General features: G+C 38.7%; 1 protein-coding gene across 2 annotated transcripts in view; it reads left to right on the forward strand.

Annotated features, from left to right (window-relative positions):
* The window catches only part of SEMA3C (semaphorin 3C), a 213,517-nt gene that overhangs the window by 96,237 nt on the left and 100,784 nt on the right, over positions 1-16,496 (forward strand). The window lies entirely within an intron of this gene.

The following is a 16,496-nucleotide window of genomic DNA, read 5'->3' on the forward strand; positions in this document are numbered from 1 at the left end:
AAAGATTGAGTAAGGCTGCATCCACTCCATCTCAAAATCGGATCATGTGAGATTTGGAAACAAAAGGTTTCCCAATATAGGATGAAGTAAAGAGAAACCTCTTACATATACATTGAAAAGCCATTGTATATATGATGAGTCTTGGGCTTTTCAAAGTTGCAGGAAACTTGGTCAGATCCTTTGTGCGTCTCTTGAAAAGAATCACCGGGTAGCTCTTTTACTATGTAGAGGCACACTCCCAAGGACTGTTTAACTCTCCTCTCCAGCAGCTGAGTGCTGCAGTCGCTGACCTTGTACTTTAGACAGTGTCAGGAGATACAGATACAAGAGAAAAAGAGAAAAGGGGGCTTCTGCTTTGAATGACTGATGAATGTGTTTAAAGTGAAATGAACATGTCTCCTCTGTCCTCTACATTTTTCCAAAGTTGTTTCTTTGTTTTTAAGCCAAATGCAGTAACTTGGCTAAACAATGAGTCATGTTGAATTAAATAGTGTTTAGATAAAATAGCTGTCTCTTTAGGAAAACATCTCAGTATTCTTTGTTCATAAAGTCTGGTTCTTTAGATTTGAGATTTTGTGGTATACAGTTTATTATATTTTTTTCCTGTGTGCAAAGGAAAATGGGTTTAAAGATGCATCAAGTGAAAATAGAGTTCAAGAATTTTGATAAGTTGGAGGAAGTGGGTGGTTAATTTCCAGATTGTCTGCTGAAATTTGTGGGTGGTCTTCCATCATGCTCTAAGAATCTAGAGATTGAAAAATTTTGGCAATATATAGCTGTTTTCCAGTTAGTGATAACTGGTATTTCTTTGCTTGTCTAGTTCAGCGTTTTGTTATATGCAGTGCAACCAGAGTCCATTATGAGAATGTATTTAAATTACAAATGTCTGTAGAGAAAGTTTGTGCTGCTTGGTTCTTGATTAAGGAGTAATTACAGTTCTTTAAACTGACAGAATGTTGAATTGATCCATCAGTATTATCAGTCTCTTATTTCTAACTCAACGTATCATGAAGAAGAATGTTAATAAGTTGAATTTTTTCCAAGACTTCTGTCCATGCACATTTATTTCTATGCAGGCATCTTATAGTTTAGTTATACAAAAGGTTTTATTCTACTTTATTTACTTAATATTGCATTATAAAATAATCTCACTCCTGACAATTCTTTACTAGTAGAATGATCTTTGTATATCTTGTAAGTTATCATGTAATGAGCTTTCTTAGATTTTTTTCATTGGTTTCTCAAGCAACTCTGAAAAAATTCAATCACTTTAGTTTGACATAGGAGGAATTTGTATCTTTAAATGTTACTTGCGTGACATTCAAGAATTTTGCAATTTTGCTTCCTGGTTGTTTCCTTGCTTGTGCCCACCCAAATCCTCTATTTTATCAACTCTATAAAATTCTAAATATATTTGAATTTCCCACCTCAGTGTTTCAACATAAGCTTTTTCTTCTCCCTGGAAAATACTCATCTCTTTATTAACATGTTTATCCTTCAGATCACTGCTTATGTGACTCTCACAGAAGCTTTTTCTGATCCCTGATGTAAAGCAACTGCCCTTGCCTTAAACATTTATCCTGTCTTTTGCCATACTGTGTGGCTTCCCTGATGGCTCAGTGGTAAAGAATCTGCCTGCAAGGCAGGAGCTGCAGGAGACACGGGTTCCATCACTGGGGTCAGAAGATCCCTTGGAGGAGAGCATGGCAACCTACTCCAGTATTCTTGTCTGGAGAATCCTATGGACAGAGGAGCCTGGCAGGCTGCAGTCCACAGGGACACACAGCGTTGGAAACGACCGAGCAATTTAGCATGCACACACATGCATTTATTATTATGGTTATTAATTTAATAGAGTAGCTCAACTAATATTTGTTGAATGAAGAAATAAGGTCAGGCATGTCCTTCTATTTAAGATTTGCTTGTTATTTCCAGAAAGCTCTAATCTTCCTTCCTCAATGCTCCCTTAACTTCATGAGTCATCTTGCACTACAGTTATTCGTGTACCTCCATCATTGAACTATCCGTTTTGAGGGGAAAGACCAAGAATTTTCATCTTTTACTGACCCCTTTCTCATATACTGTCTCTTGAATGATGGAATAAATAGGTACCTCAAAAATGTCTGAATTTTGTGAACAACCTGTTATGTGTGGGTGTGTATATATATATTTTTTAATGTAAGCTTTACATCATCTTTTTAATGTAGGCTTCCCTGGTGGCTCAGAGGTTAAAGCATCTGCCTGCAATGCGGGAGACCTGGGTTCGATCCCTGGGTTGGGAAGATCCCCTGGAGAAGGAAATGGCAACCCACTCCAGTATTCTTGCCTGGAGAATCCCATGGACAGAGGAGCCTGGTGGGCCACAGTCCATGGGGTTGCGACTTCACTTTCTTTCACTTTCACTTTACATCATAGGGAACTGTAGCATGAAGGGTCAAAGAACTTTATGGGGGTGAGACAGGAAGAGAGACTTCATTAACACATAGAATCGCCTGCCGTTCTTGCTCTAATCAAGTATGCTAACTAGAAATTCCCACTGGAGGGCTTCAAGGTATCCAAAGAATGTTTTATTGAGAGTGATTAAATGTTGTGGTAGACAAGTATTAAATGTCTATCAAGTGTTAAGTGCTACTGTAAAAATCTTTCCATGTGATGCTTTGCGTAGGCAGTGGTTCACTTGGGGATTAGAGTTGAGGAACGCAGGGTCTGTTGTATTCTCTCTGCCCTGGAATTTTGCTAGCTTGATTTACAGTGTGAGTTCTTCACCCCTCCCCACTGCAAACATCTGAATCTGAGCTGTTGTCTCCCTACCTACTGTTCTCACCTTGGACCCACTGTTTTGTTTTGTTTTAATAACTTTCCCCAAAGAAGCTTTTCCAAAAGTGTCAAGAGCTCTAGAAAGAAGGTGTCAGATGAAGTGTTTCCTCCTCCACATGTTTATCTCCCTTGTTTACATCTTAAGTGGGCACTCTAAAGCCTTCCTGATAGTTGAAATGTCAAAGATAAAGACATTTCAGCTCATCAGTGCTGTCCTCTACAGCTTAGCAGTAGATTTGGTTCTACTTTCCAGACTAGTTTAAAGACTCTCAAGACATCTCAGCCATTCCCAAATTGTATATTTTCCTTATTCTGAGATAGACTCCAGCCACCACTTGCCATACATTGGGCCAAAGATTGGCATCTAACGTGTTTGAAGTCGGCTTCCATGTCTCTCAAGTAAGCTTAGAGAAAGAGAAGTCAGAATTTATACGTTTGTGGCTGACTGAATCACACAACACAAATGGAATATGCTTTAGGTGGGGGTGGGGGAAGCCTCGGTTTTTGGTTTAGCTTATTTTTCTAGAAAGGACACAGTATTACTGTGTATAAATATGTTTCTAAGATAGATATTTAGAGAGGCTCTTTCTTTTTATCAGATTTATAGTAATGAGAAGGATTACATTGGCTTTATAGATATTTTGCAATAGTAGATAATACTTGTAACCACATAAAAAGGAATTAGTTTCATGGACATTTTTATTGCCACAGGGAACACTGGAGATCATTCTGGTTAATAAATAATCTCATTCTTCCTTCTATTTTGTGAATGCATAACGTAAGGCGGGGGAAGTAGAAAGGGGTAATTGGGTGAAGGGGGGCAAACCAAGCCCTGTGTCAACAAATGGTGAAGCTAGAAATTCAGCTCCACTTGGTTCATTTAAACATTTTGCCTTTTCTCCTACCCCCTACACTATAAATTTTCATAGTAATAAATTATTATCATGAAAACATTAATTTTTAAAAATTCAATAACAGTTTTTCTCATTTTATTGGTTCATGCTTCTAATTTAGCAAGATTCAGTTCAGTTCAGTTCAGTTGCTCAATCGTGTCCGACTCTTTGCAACCCCAAGAACTGAAGCACGCCAGGCCTCCCTGTCTATCACCAACTCCCGAAGTTCACCCAAACTCGTGTCCATCGAGTTGGTGATGCCATCCAGCCATCTCATCCTCCGTCGTCCCCTTCTCCTCCTGCCCCCAATCCCTCCCAGCATCAGAGTCTTTTCCAATGAGTCAACTCTTCTCATGAGGTGGCCAAAGTATTGGAGTTTCAACTTCAGCATCAGTCCTTCCAATGAACACTCAGGGCTGATCTCCTTCAGAATGGACTGGTTGGATCTCCTTGCAGTCCAAGGGACTCTCAAGAGTCTTCTCCAACACCACAGTTCAAAAGCATCAATTCTTCGGTGCTCAACTTTCTTCACAGTGCAACTTTCACATCCACCCATGACCACTGGAAAAACCATAGCCTTGACTAGATGGACCTTTGTTGGCAAAGTAATGTCTCCGCTTTTGAATATGCTATCTAGGTTGGTCATAACTTTCCTTCCAAGAAGTAAGCGTCTTAATTTCATGGCTGCAGTCACCATCTGCAGTATTTTGGAGCCCCAAAAAATAAAGTCTGACACTGTTTCCACTGTTTCCCCATCTATTTCCCATGAAGTGATGGGACCAGATGCCATGATCTTCGTTTTCTGAATGTTGGTTGAGCTTTAAGCCAACTTTTTCACTCTCCACTTTCACTTTCATCAAGAGGCTTTTTAGTTCCTCTTCACTTTCTGCCAGGTGGTGTCATCTGCATATCTGAGGTGATTGATATTTCTCCCGGCAATCTTGATTCCAGCTTGTGCTTCTTCCAGCCCAGCCTTTCTCATGATGTACTCTGCATATAAGTTAAATAAGCAGGGTGGCAATATACAGCCTTGACGAACTCCTTTTCCTATTTGGAACCAGTCTGTTGTTCCATGTCCAGTTCTAACTGTTGCTTCCTGACCTGCATATAGGTTTCTCAAGAGGCAGGTCAGGTGATCTGGTATTCCCAATCTCTTGAAGAATTTTCCACAGTTTATTGTGATCCACACAGTCAAATGCTTTGGCATAGTCAATAAAGCAGAAATAGATGTTTCTCTGGGACTCTCTTGCTTTTTCCATGATCCAGCAGATGTTGGCAATTTGATCTCTGGTTCCTCTGCCTTTTCTAAAACCAGCTTGAACATCTGGAAGTTCACATTTCACGTATTTCTGAAGCCTTGCTTGGAGAATTTTGAGCATTACTTTACTAGCATGTGAGATTAAAAGGTCATAAAACTCAACTCAACAGTAAAAGAAGGTAGAATGTGAATAAATGAAGAATTCTGTCTCTTAGTTAGAGGCAGTTTCATCTGCAAAACTAGACAGAAGACAGAGTGGGTCTTAGCAAGTCATACAGTGTAGTCCTCCAACCCCTAATCCATGACATCTAAACTATTTCAAATGATATTCCAAGCAGCCTTTAAGAGAAGAGAAAATTCTAAGGGAAATAAAGCAACTATCATCAGATCTGAAACCTGACATCATCTAGAGGGTCAGGAAAACCTTTATGAAGCAGTCCAATTTAAATTACATTGAAATTACTGCTTTAGTTATGAGTAGGAGCTAGTAAAAGGCAGGAAAAATCCTGTCAGCAGGATGAATAGCATGTATTAATACAAAGCCCCTGAGGCAGAAAGGAGGAAGGCAAGTTTGAAGATGTGAAAAGGTCAGAAGAAGGAGAACACAAACGAAGTGAACAAATAGTGATGATTGAGATTTTCTAGTGAGATAGTCTTGAACCAGATTACATCAGCCCTCAAAAGCCATGTTAAAAATTATTGATTTTGTTCTAAAAGTAATATAAAGCTATTCAAAACAGGAAGAGAGAACATATGATTAAAATGATCATTTAAACATGAATCTCTTCAGTCTAAAGAGGGCACTATTGATAATTATACTGATAAACAGATGAGATTCATCCTTATATTGATTAATTTTCCCTCTGATGCAATGCCTGGGAGATACATTCTGTGTTTACCTTTGCCCTTCCTTGGCCAGACTCACAGAATAGACGTCTATCACTTACTCTTTCTTTCATCCCTTTTGCAATTTGCTTCCACTTAGCCAATCATGCCCATCCATCAAAAACAGAAAAGTGGAACCTTTTACCTCTTACAGAAATCTATGTCTGACTGCTCTCACTTTTATTCTTCTCAGACTTGCTATGATGATTTAATGAGAATAGCATCACTGAGAATTTGACTGTTCTCAATTGTATGGAAAATGTGTTCCTCCCCTCATCCCATGTAGCCCCCTCACTCATCAAACTGGCAAATAAAGAAAATTTGAGAGACTAAGACATTTGTTATACTATATTTGACACTGAACATGTTGCAGGAAAGATCCAATTCTGACTCCATGATAGATCTCTTTCTTTGACTTTAACCTTTGTTTTCAGTTGCTTTTGTTATTATGTTGATATTGTTCAGTAGCTAAGTCATGTCCCACCCTTTGCAACCCCATGGACTGCAGAATACCAGACTCCTTTGTCCTACACTCTCTCAGAATTTGCTCAAATTCATGTCCACTGAGTTGGTCATGATATCTAACCATCTCATCCTCTGCTACCCTCTTCTCTTGCCTTCAATCTTCCCTAGCATCAGGGTCGTCATCAGTGATTCGGCTCTTCCAATCAGGTGACCAAAGTATTGGAGCTCTGGCAACAGTCCTTCCACTGAATATTCAGGATTGATTTCCTTTAGCATTGAATCATTTGATCTCCTTGCTGTCCAAGGGATTCTGAAGAGTCTTCTCCAGCAGTACAACTCGAAGGCATCACTTCTTCGGCACTCCGCTTTCTTTATGGTCCAACTCTCAAACTGGTACATAACTACTGGAAAAACCATAGCTTTGACTATATGGACCTTTAGTGGTAAAGTGGTCTTTGCTTTTATAATACGCTAAGTTCGTCATATCTTGTCTTCCAAGGAGCAAGCGTCTTGTAATTCTATGGCTGCAGTCACTGTCTGCAGTGATTTTGGAGCCCAGGAAAATAAAATTTGTTACTGTTTTCCACTTTTTCCCCGTCTATTTTCCATGAAGTGTTGAGACCAGATGCCATGATTTTAGTTTTATAAATATTGAGATTTAAGCTGACTTCTTCACTCTCCTCATTCATCCTCGTCAAGAGGCTTTTTAGTTCCTCCTCACTTTCTGCCATTAGAGTGGTATCATCTGCATATCTGGGGCTTCCCTGGTGGCTCAGATGGCAAAGAATCTGCATGCAGTGCAGGAGACCTGGGTTTGATTCCTGGGTTGCAAAGATCCCCTGCAGAAAAAATGACTACCCACTCCAGTATTCTGGCCTGGAGAATCCATGGACAGAGGATCCTGGCAGGCTGCAGTCCATGAAGTCGCAAAGAGTTGGACATGACTGAGCGACTTTCACTTCATTTCATCTGTATATCTGAGGCTGTTGATATTTCTCCCAGCAATCTTGATTCCAGCTTGTGATTCATTCCAGCTTGGCATTTCTCATAATATACTCTGCATAGAAGTTAAATAGGCAGGGTTATAATATACAGCCTTGACCTACTCCTTACCCAGTATTCAACCAGTCTGTTGTTTTATGTCTGGTTCTAACTGTTGCTTCTTGACCTGCATACAGGTTTCTTACAAGGCAGGTAAAGTGGTCTGGCATTCCCATCTCATTAAGGATTTTCAACAGTTTGTTGTGATCCACAAAGTCAAATGCTTTAGCATAGTCAATGAGGCAGAAGTAGATGTTTTTCTGGAATTCCCTTACTTTCTCAATGATCCAACAGATGTTGACAATTTGATTCCTGGTTCCTCTGCCTTTTCTAAATCCAGCTAGTACATCTGGAAATTCTCCATTTACATACTGTTGAATCCTAGCTTGAAAGATTTTGATTATTACCTTGCTGACATGTGAAATGAATGCAGTTGTGCAGTAGTTTGAACATTCTTTGGCATTTTCTTTATTTGGGATTGGAATGAAAACTGACCTTTTCCAGTCCTGTGGCCACTGCTGAGTTTTCCAAATTTGCTGGCATATTGAGTGCAGCACTTTCACAGCATCATCATTTAGAATTTTTAAGTAGCTCAGCTGTAATTCCATCACCTTCACTAGTTTTGTTTGTAGTTATGCTTCCTGTGGCCCACTTGACTTCACACTCCAGGATGTCTGGCTCTAGGTGAATGAGCATACCATTGTGGTTATCTGGGTCATTAGGTCTTTTTTGTACAGTTCTTCTGTGTATTCTTGCCACCTCTTCTTAATATCTTCTGCTTCTGTTAGCTCCTTGTCATTTCTGTCCTTTCTTATGCCCATCTTTGCATGAAATGTTCCTTTGGTATCTCCAATATTCTTGAAGAGACCTGTAGTCTTTCCCATTCTATTGTTTTCCTCTATTTCTTTGCATCATTCACCTAAGAATTCTTTCTTGTCTCTGCCTGCTATTCTCTGGAACTCTGCAATTCAGTTGAGTATATCTTTCCCCTGTGAGATGATTATTTTGCGACATTAGTCTGCCATCTTCTTGCTCATCCAACTTTCTGAATAAAGTCATATTCCTTGCCTCAACGCTTTATCTCTCATTAATTGGCCTGTCATGGTGCAAGCAGACCAAGCTTGGACTAGGTAACACACAGACTCATGTGCAGGTCAAAAGTTATGATTGGATAAAAACCCAATAAATAAGTGTTTAAGTTGTCAGTCTCATTTGAAAAGCAAAGGGGTGTCTGACTGACTTCACAGATGAAGTAACCCACCAAGCTTTGATTCCTGGCTCTGGCCTCTTCTATCAGTATTCATTACTATATGGCCTTGGTTAGATTGCTCAAATTAACTGAAGTTGAAAGTGAAAGTGAAGTCGTGTCCGAGTCTTTGCAACCCCATGGACTGTGGCCAACCAGGGTCCTCCATTCTTGGGATTCTCCAGGCAAGAGTACTGGAGTGGGTTGCCATTTCCTTCTTCAGGAGATCTTCCCAACCCAGGGATCAAACCCAGGTCTCCCGCATTGCAGGCAGACGCTTTACCATCTGAGCCACCAGGGAAGCTCTCTAAAGTTTCCTTAAATATGGAGTAGGAATAGTATTAAAGCCTAACACAAAGGTTTTAAATGGGAATAAGCTTTTTAAGTACCCAGAATAGTTAATTACTCCTACTGTTAATCCCACAAATGGTAGCTATTTGGGACTATTATTTTTGAATAAATGCACTTTTACTACATTCCTTCTGGTCTCTCTTTGTCTTAGAAATTAGGAACTATAGTGTCAGCCTGCTGAAGTTTCAGTGCTCTTATCTTTATCTGCCTGTTTGTCCTAAAGGGGTAGGTGAAGTTCAATTTCTATCCTAGTTTCAAGATAGTAAGCCTCCAGGAGAGAATGGGTCACTTAAGAGCACCCTACTTAAAATTCTTCTGAGATAAGACAATTAGGAGAGGAAATGGTTTCCTGGGTAGCAATGTCCAAAGTAAAAGTTATGCTAAGGATTTTCTTTAAAATCTGTTGGTGTGCATTCTGCAGATAGGGGAGGAGAGGTTTATGGTAAGGAAACTGACATGATGGACTTAACCAAACAAAATTAACAGAGAAGAGTGAAAAAGCTGGCTTAAAACTCAACATTTAAAAAATAAAACCTGAGATCGTGGCATCCAGTCCCATCACTTCAAGGTAAACAGAAGGGGGAAAAGTAGAAGAGGTGACATAATTTATTTCCTTGCTTTCCAAAATCACTGTGGATGGTGACTGCAGCCATGAAATTAAAAGATGCTTGCTCTTTGGGAGGAAGGAAGGAAAGCTGTGACAAACTTAGATAGTATATTAAAAAGCAGAGACATCACTTTGCCAAAAAAAGGTCCATATAGTCAAAGCTATGGTTTTTCCAGTAGTCATGTGTGGATGTGAGAGTTGGACTATAAGGACAGCTGAGTGGGCTGAAGAATTTATGCTTTCAAATTGTGGTGTTGAAGAAGACTCTTGAGAATCCCTTGGACTGCAAGGAGATCAAGCCAGTCAGTGCTAAATTTCCTTTATTCAACCCTGAATATTCATTGGAAGGACTAATCCTGAAGCTGAAGCTCCAGTACTTTGGCCACCTGATGGAAAGAGCTGACTCATTGGGAAAGACCCTGATGCTGGGAAAAATTGAATGTCAAAGAAGATGTGGGTGACAGAGGATGAGATGATTGGAGAACATGACCGACTCAATGGACATTAATTTGAGCAAACTCAGGGAGATAGTGAAGGACAGGGGAGCCTGGCATACTGCAATCCATGGAGCTGCAAAGAGTCATCCCCCATTTAGTGACTGAAAAACAAGAACAAAGCAAGATTTATAATTGTCATAGAGGCTTGATATTTTCATATTAGTGTCCTCTTTTGTGAGCAGATATGTAGTTGCCATGATAGTTCAGTTCAGTTCAGTCGCTCAGTCGTGTCCGACTCTTTGTGACACCGTGGACTGCAGTACTCCAGGCCTCCCTGTCCATCACCAACTCCCGGAGTTTACCCAAACTCGTGTCCATCAAGTCGGTGATGACATCCAGCCATCTCATCCTCTATCGTCCCCTTCTTCTCCTGCCCCCAGTCCCTCCCAGTATCAGGGTCTTTTCCAATGAGTCAAGTCTTTGCATGAGGTGGCCAAAGTATTGGAGTTTCAGCTTCAGCATCAGTCCTTCCGATGAACACCCAGGACTGATCTCCTTTAGGATGGACTGGTTGGATCTCCTTGCAGTCCAAGGGACTCTCAAGAGTCTTCTCCAACACCACAGTTCAAAAGGATCAATTGTTCGATGCTCAGCTTTCTTCACAGTCCAACTCTCACATCCATACATGACCACTGGAAAAACCATAGCCTTGACTAGACGGACCTTTGTTGGCAAAGTAATGTCTCTGCTTTTGAATATGCTATCTAGGTTGGTCATAACTTTCCTTCCAAGGAGTAAGCATGTGCCTTGATAAGGGCTCAATAAATATGCATTGAATATATAAATTAATAACATCATGAGATATTATAACTAAATATAATTTTAAATGACTGTTGCATATGCTTTTCATAAGGAGACTCCTAGGAGTTGATTTTTCAATCAAGCACTCTTTTGTTTGTTTTGAAATTTATAATAGCCTGAAAAATAAGATAGATAGTATTCTGAGGGAACAAGTTCCTCTACTTAGTAGTTTAACAGATATATATTATTCATAGAAGAGAATCCTAGACTTTCCCATCTTTCCTCCACCAAGATCACATTCTGCATCATAGGAATACGTTCTTATTGACTTAGTCACCTTGGAATTGTTAAGATCACTAACAGAGTACAAAGTGAAAGTCACTCTGTCATGTCTGACTCTTTGCGACCCCAGGTACTGTATAGTCCATGGAATTCTCCAGGTCAGAATACTGGAGTGGGTACCCTTTCCCTTCTCCAGGGTATCTTCCCAACCCAAGGATCAAACCCAGGTCTCCCGCATTGCATGCAGATTCCTTACCAGCTGAGCCACAAGAGAAGCCCAAGAATACAAAGGTTAATTCTTAATATCATTAGGGAAAGAGTGTTGTTAACAGAGAGAATACATTCTGCATATTAAACTATGTTTTAATTGCTATAGTAAGATGTTGACAATATTCAAGTGGTTCTAGAAATTTGTATTGCTAGAGTTTATATTTTGGGGAAACGTCTTGTTCTCCCAGCCTTGGTTAAATTCTTAAGGCTCACAATGGTTTCCGTATCAAAACAGGAATTCCAGGTAAGCATATAATGCTACAAAATTTCCCTCCCTGGCATGGAAGACATTACAATAATTTTCTACTCTTGAACTCTACAATAATGTGGATTTCAAACTAGAAACGTGCAGGTTTTGTTGTGGTTGGTTGTTTGTTTTAATACTGTTTCCCAGGAATTCTTCCCAGGGACTTAGAGACCTATACTGCCCTTTGTGGGGCCACTGCATTTTCTAATACCACTTACTCTCAAAGTTCCTTCTCAATCAGTTGAACGTGTCCTGAGAAACAGTTCAACTGGATATACTTTCAATGCTGTAAAAAGGATGACATAATTATTAAGATATAAAGAGACAGATGCAGGACAGTGCCATTCTTTGACTTGTTTAGATGAGAGACTAGTAATTGTGATTTCCTTCTCTCACTGTTGCCAAATCATTGTATCAGTTATTTTCTGTAATTGTGGTCAAATTATTGAATCATTCATTGACTTAAGTTGGATCTGTGTTAAGTCAAAATGATGAATTATTTGTTCTTTTTATAGATAAAAATTCTGGATGCTTTGAACTCCTCTCTTTATTCTTTAAGGGGAAAAAAAAAATGTTTGTTTATATTTTTTTTAGTTTTTCCCAGGCACCAAAGTTCAATTTTGGCTAACTAACAGCAATTTAAATAGAGTTTAAAAAAATAACCTCTGCTTTTAGGCTTCTAACCGAGGTACTTCTAAAGTAAATCTTCCTTGGTTAACAGCTGTCAATGAGCTACAGGTAATTAAATTTGAAGATAGCTTTATGGCCCACAAAAACAGATAAAATCCTTGGACCAGAAAGGTCTTAAGTTAATGCAGTTATTTCTCCCTCTGGTATTTGAATTTAATGCAAGAAATTGATTATTTTCTAATGAAATAGGTAAAGAAAACTGCCATTGTTTGTTACTTGCAAATAAAATTTGGTTGAGGCTGTTTTCCCAGCTCAGTTTTATAAACAGTCTTGGTTTTATTTCAATATAGATTAGGAAAATAAGGCAAAAAGAAAGAAAAAATTAAGAATATTTTGAGAAGAAAAAAAAAAAAAATGCCCAAACTCAACAAACCATGGCAGGAAGAGTGAGAAGGTGTTAGGGGCTGTGAACACTGGAAACTCAAGATGCCTTAAAAAATTCAAGGATTTTTTTTTTCTTTAATCATATGTAACAGAAGTAGTCCTTAGACTTCCCTGGTCCAGTGGTTGAGACTCGGAGCCTCCACTGCATGGGGGGCAGTTTCTATCCCTGATTGGGGAATAAAATCCTTCATGCCATGCAGTATGGCCAAAAAAAGAAGTAGTCCTGTAATAGAGCAGTTCCAGGGGTAGTTAGGGCATTAAATGATTTCTTAGAGAACTCAAGTTGTTGTGGTTTTTTTTTTTTAATTTCTGCATTCTCAGAAAACAGTCTTTTTGGTAGCAGCAACTGCTGAAAAATCGTGCTAATATGCCAATGTCCAGAGGCAGAAAAAGAAGTCACCTCTTTTTTTGTGTCAGTTTTAAGACCCAAGACCCTCTTCCAGTAACCTTGCAGAAGACTTTCTCTATGTCTGTTGGGTCAGAACTAGTCATGTGGCCACATTGTAGACACTAGCTTTCTAGGGGATCCACTGTAGTTGGCACAGACCAGTTCTGCCAACAGGAAAGAAAAAGAAAATGTCTGGTAGACAGAGGGTCACTGATCTTTCCTGCTGAAACCAGCACACTGATCCCCTATCGTGTGCTAGCGCAGCATCCTTTGAGCTGTGCACTAACATAACCAGTATGTAGATGAGAACATCGAAACCTGGGAGAAAAGAGGTAATTTGTTTTTTTATTTATTTTTTTTTAAACAGTAAGTGATGCAACTGGGATTTAACCTCAGAACTGTTTGACTCCAGTTCTGTACTTTCTCTACAATATCACATTGCTTCAGTACTTCAAGACACACTTTGAATTTTGATTACAGAGCTACTCTTTTTGGATCCAACAATCAATGTGTCTCGGTTCTTTGCTTTTCGCTTCTAGTTACTCTTCTTCAGAGCTTCTACCCAGAACTTCTTCAGACCTGCGTACTCTCAGAATTTCATATCATCCATGAGAGGAACTGGAGGTCTCTCTCTGAAGATTTTATATTTCTGATGGGAAACTAGTTACCTAAACTTTACATGCTTGTGGAATATTTCTGCTTTGGTTTGAATTGAATCTATGAACACTCAATCTCTTTACCAAAGAAATTTCCATTTCAAATCCCTCAAAAGCAGTAAAGGCCATGTTCAATTCATCCTGTTCTTAGTTTACAACTTTGGAAGATGATTGCCTCTTCCTTATACCTAAAGGCCAGCTTCATATAAAATCATTCCAAATCCTTCAAGTATCCCTCACATCTATTTCTGGCATGTCAGGTCTTTATTAACGTCATAGCTGGAAGAGCATCTCCTAGTTTTCCAGTCTCACATGCCCCCAAATTATCCTGCATGCTCAAATTATTATTCTTAAAGATAGTTTATTATTTTACAGTCCTGCTCAAATAAGTTGAGTAGATTCTACATGTGAAAAGCATAAATCTTTTATATATATATTAATAAATATAAATCAGACAGTGTGGCCCCTCCATATTTGCTCCCTGTGTAACAAATTGTCCTTCTTACTTGTCTGGCTGAAGCTTGGTGTCTTGTCCCAAGTCATAATAATACGTAACCTATGTAACCCACGTCACCATAAGACAGGTACTCTCTTAAGCACTTGATGCATATTAACAATTTAAACCTCACAATACCCCTGTGATGTAGGAACTGTTATTATCTTGACTTAACAGGTGAAAACACTGGAGTTTAGAGGGATAAAGGCACTTGCCAAGTACATCCATACGTGAAATGGCAGGGCCAACATTCAGATTCTGGTGGTTAGATCCCAGATGCGATGAACTCAGTTGTGTTTTACTTAGTCCATGTATTTCACTGGAGAGTTACTTATTCATGAGGTGTTTGTTGAAAATCTATCCTGCTGCTGCTGCTAAGTCACTTCAGTCGTGTCCGACTCTGTGCGACCCCATAGACGGCAGCCCACCAGGCTCCTCTGTCCATGGGATTCTCCAGGCAAGAGTACTGGAGTGGGATGCCATTGCCTTCTCCGATCCTGCACCCAACTGGAACCCTACAAATGATGTTTTAACAGGGAAATTGCGAAATCATGAATCTCCTCCATGGGGTGAAAAGCAAGCTTTATTAAACACTCTGGATTTTAGGCAAATTTAAGCAGAATGTGTCTTCAACCTTTGAGTGACATTTGTTGCATTTTATATTCTCCCATGTTCTGAAGTCTTGGATTTTTTTTGTTTTTTTTCCTATTTCAACAATAACCTCTCATCTAGCAAGGACTGACTTTTTTCCTGAATGACATCTCTCCACTCTTTTTTACTCTGCTCATGAAAGAAGGTGTTTCAGTTTCCAGGCCTGTTACACCAGGACTGCCAGCTGCATCACTTGGCTGCCTGTGATATCTAGTGAGGCTCAGTAACTGGGTTAGCATGCCGCACCCTCATGTCTGTTATTTCCAAAGATCTGTCATCTGAGTCTCTTATTTAAATGGTCTTTCAGTATCTTTTGTTCTTGTCTTCTCTCATGATTTACTTCTTAAAATTCTTCTGAAATACTTTACTAAGTTGTTAATGGTTCTTTCCACATAAAAAAATCTTGGACTTTACTGTCACTGAGTGGACAGAACGTCAGAGACAATGATTTAAGAGAATGTGTTAGTAATTTTAGGAATCTAGCTTTTTAAATTAAAAAAGAAAGAAAAAGAAAAAATAGGAAAATTTGCATCTTTTTTTCCTAATTTCATGCTTTCCTATAACTAGTAATTCAGATTATTCAGACCAACAGTAAAGATTATTATAATTGAATAGCTTGTCACTCATTTCAGATATATATTTACATGTATCAATTCTATTGATTTTCATACAGACTCTCAGTAGAGCATACCATTATTGTTGTTTTTTCCCAATGAAGAAATTAAGGCACAGTGAGGTGCAGTAAATTGCTCAATGTCACAGGAAGTTTGGTGCCACAGTCTGGCTTCATAAACACTATTCTGCTCCCATAGTATTTTTAGATCATTGGCTAGATATAAAACCACCTGAAAGACATTATGACAGACATTCTGAACTGGTGTGCCCAATAAACAGGTTAAATTTGTTGTTCTCTGTCTTCACACATGAGCTTGGATGTTCACAGAATGAAGTTCATGGCTGCCTATAAGAATTCGTAGAATTTTTAATTTGGTTTTAAATCAAATCACAGCCCTATGAGAATTTCTCGAAATGTATTTGCTGTTCAATAACTAAAATTTAGAAATAGTTCAACATTGAAAGAGTAATGCCTGAAAGCAGACTGTTTTGTAGAGTTTATCACTTTCTAAAGATCATAATCAAAAGAACAAACAACTCTTGAACCATTTGAGTGGAAAAGTCTTTAATTGTGCAGAGGAGCATTTTGACTGGAAAGATAATTGAGCCAACTACAATGATTATTGATTTTTTTAACTGTCACACACATTCAGTGTATTGAAAGTTAAGCTATACAGACACATATTTAATGTACAAGAATTTAAATGAACATATGTCACTGACCATTGAGATACTGAAAATCTAAAAATTCAGAACATTTGAAAATTCATATTTTTCTCTTGATACATATGTATATGATAAATATTTAAAGTTGGAAATAACAGTCCTAAAAAGATGAACATATTGAATCCAACAATAAAACATTAAGAGAAGCTAGGAAGACATTTACACTGTCGTTGCTTTTGTTTCTGTTCAGTCTACTCAATTGTTTTTGGTTGATTTATCTTAACTAGTTTTGAGCTGATGAGAAACTAAAAAACATCTTATGAAATGTGTATAATTTTATAATCAAGTAA

The sequence above is a fragment of the Bubalus kerabau genome, chromosome 8 (genome assembly GCF_029407905.1).
Source record: "Bubalus kerabau isolate K-KA32 ecotype Philippines breed swamp buffalo chromosome 8, PCC_UOA_SB_1v2, whole genome shotgun sequence".
Classification (NCBI taxonomy): Eukaryota; Metazoa; Chordata; class Mammalia; order Artiodactyla; family Bovidae; genus Bubalus; species Bubalus kerabau.